The 3151-nt window shown below is 37.5% G+C and overlaps 1 protein-coding gene across 1 annotated transcript in view; it reads left to right on the forward strand.

The window, feature by feature from the left end:
* The first annotated feature begins 2449 nt into the window (after nt 1-2449).
* Nucleotides 2450-3151, forward strand: part of ARHGAP11A (Rho GTPase activating protein 11A) — a 9693-nt gene continuing 8991 nt past the window's right edge. Inside the window, 2 exon segments of the mRNA XM_009584771.1 lie at nt 2450-2514; nt 2846-2942. The gene's annotated coding sequence lies outside the window, so the exon portion shown is untranslated.

Below are 3151 nucleotides of genomic sequence, written 5' to 3' on the forward strand. Positions count from 1 at the left end.
GGTGGGGGAGCGCGGCTGCGGAAGCAAAGCTTGCGCGGGTCTCGGGAGCTGGTCTGCTGTCCCGGTGAGGCCGGGTGGCCACCGACGACGGCATCGGTGGCGTTACCGTGACGTTGTTGCTTCTGCTAGCCCCTGACAGGGCATAACCTCCCCTCGAGGGGAAACGTCTTAATCCCTGCAATGGGGAAAGTCATTTTTCCTCCCTTTTCCACTTTCTCAGCGAGCAAGTGCTCCAGGCGGTGGTCAGCGTAGCCGTGTTGTGATTTAGTAGGATAATGGTTTAGTGGTGCTGAATGCCCCCCGCCCGTTTAGGACCTGAATGTTGCAAGGCAGACCAGGTGGTGAATGAGAGGTGTTCCTCTTTTTGCTTATGCGGTTGATAGTGCAAGACCTTTCTACACTTTACTGTGCTTAATGTCACTCCCTATGGAATCTAAATCTTAGTCACTGTATTATTTCTTGGAATGCATAACTACAGTGTAGTTTCTAAAAGCTTTATGTCTTTTATTTTACTTGATTCCTTAGGTTTCTGGTTTGAACAGCTTTATTTGCTCTTAGTTTGTTTCTTAGTATAAGGCATGATTATGGGTATTTTGATACAGACAGATCCGCCCTTGATTTGCCTATGCTCTGAGGAATGAAATGTGTCCTGTTAAATGCCTGCTTTGAATTTGTTGAAGGAAAAAAGTGTGTTTTCTGTCTCAGGACATAATGGATGACAGTTTATACAGCATTGAAGTCCATTTCAGAACACTGATCTTCTGGTAAACTCTAATTTATAAAGCATGGACCACTATCAAGTCCTAAACAAGATCCCTGTGCAACTGGTATGGCACAGAACTGAGCATTCTCAGAATGAGCTTTCTGTAAGGCTGAGAAAGTATTACAAAATACTGCAGTAACCCTTGGTCAATATAAGGCAAAGAAGTTGCGAAAACACATGCTTGAGTTAGGTTGTTTGGAAAGGGAGAGAGCAAGAGTGAAGTTAGAACTGGTGTCTTCCCCCTTGTCAATATCAAGCATATGGTTCTAGACTTTTTTTTTTCCATTTGAAGGGAAGGTAATAAGAACTGTGAATAATATATGTATGTCAAAAGATGTCTATATAGCTGTCTAGTGCTTAAATTTTATACAAGGAAGAAAATGTATATTTAAATAACAACAGAGCAAGGTAGGAAAAGGTGTAGAATACTTTTTATTTTGCCAGGGGGCATTTTATTTCTATTGTAAGAGAACACACAACTTTATTTTGAGAACTTAAATCACAACTTCTGATATTTCAAACAAAACCTAGTAAAGTGAGGATATCAGTTATGAATTTTAAATGTTGAATTACAAGCCACTGGAATTCTCTATTACATAATCGTGTAAATACAGAAAAACATTATATCTTGGAGTTAATTTTCTTTTTGTACTTTTAGTAGCCACCTGGAATACAATGACAAACGTGTTGCTTCTCTTGCCTTATCGTGTTATGCTTGTTTTCTGTAGGACAGATAAGCCCAGGGTGGCCTAATGGGTTAGTTATTGATTAACTATTTTCCCAACATGGTCAGCACTTTGAATTTCAGGTATAAATGGCCACGAGTTTACATTCGTCTCTGATAACAAGTTGGGCATGACCCCAATCCTCTTCTGGTTAGGGGAGGTGCTGGCTTTCATGTTCTCTAAATACAAATAGAAAAAAGGTGGGGCAAAGAAATAAAAGTACGAGTTGTTACATTGAAATGTGGGCTTTTATAACTGAAACAATTGTGCAGCAACCTCAAATAAACATTTTAAAAAAACTCTGTAGGTGACCATCAGTAGTAATGACTGAAGAAATTGCTTGTTTTCTAATATGTAACAGATACTCTGGTGTCTTGCTATAAGGCGATAGAGTTATAACAGTTTCTTGAATACAAATGCTAAATATGAGAGTTCAGAACAGTTTTCTAGACTATTCTGTTGAGTTTAATCGTCCGTGAAACAGTAATCTTGAGTGCCTCAGATGAAGAAAAAATTACTTTAAAAAAAAAAAAAGAAGAAGTTATTTCAAATGTGTTGCATTAATTTTTAAGAAAAATAGGATTTAGTCAATTTGAAAAGGTAAGGTGAGATTCCAGAACAGTCTGTTTAATATCCTTACTGATCTGGGGGCCTTATAGGAAGACTGGCTCCTTGTAAAATGTAAAGTGCAAAACATACTGCAGAAAACCTTTCTATTCTTTCACAGTAATCTAGGGTGTTACCTGTGACTAGAATTAGCATAGGCCCAGATATCTAGAGATGGTAGTGCTTTTTCTGACAATACCTCTTATCTGTCTTATCTGAAAGAGTTTGTTTTTATCTTAACTACCCTTCTGTTTGAATTATGTGGAATATGTGCTTTTCTTACATATGTGATATGTAGTTGGTAATCCTGTCAACTTTTGAATAACATTAATTGAATTTTGTGTTTTAGGGTAAAATCTTTGGGATATCTTTTCATGCATTACCACAATCACTTGTGCCAGAATATGGTTACATTCCGAGGTAAATTAACACTGTATATTTAGATTTACGCTTACTTTGCTCTCTTTGTAGTATTAAACTCTTGTCAGAAGAGGGAACATAATATTTATTCCAGGCCTGCTAAAGCTTATAGAGGATATAAGAATAGCTTCAGTTGGGGAAGGAGCAATGCAGAAGTTAGACAGGGAATTCGGAGCCACAGCTATCATTCAGTTGTATTTCTTTGTACTTCTTGTCATTGGGGAAAACTATCCTATATATTAAGTTTTATCCATTTATCATGAAATAGCTTTTCTGGAAAAAAACAAGCTTTATTCTGAGCAACAGAAGTATGTTACTGTTCTTTCCTCAGCTTTCTTGTTGACACTTGTGAATATTTGGAAAAACATGTTCATACCGAGGGACTCTTCAGAAAGTCTGGATCTCTTGTTCGTTTAAAAGCTTTAAAGGTATTCTCTAAAGCCTCTCTCTTTTTTTTTTTTTTTTTTTAATAAGCTGCATTTCACTTGATCATCTGCATGTTTTAGTTTTTGGACTCTTTTCAGATATTTGAGTTTTAATATTGGAAGTAGACTGGTAACATTACCTACTTTAGAAATGAGAGGAGATCTAGTCCAGAAACTGGCGAACTTCCACCTTTGCCACCCCCACCCACCCC

This window comes from Fulmarus glacialis, unplaced genomic scaffold (genome assembly GCF_000690835.1).
Source record: "Fulmarus glacialis isolate BGI_N327 unplaced genomic scaffold, ASM69083v1 scaffold36899, whole genome shotgun sequence".
Taxonomy (NCBI): domain Eukaryota; kingdom Metazoa; phylum Chordata; class Aves; order Procellariiformes; family Procellariidae; genus Fulmarus; species Fulmarus glacialis.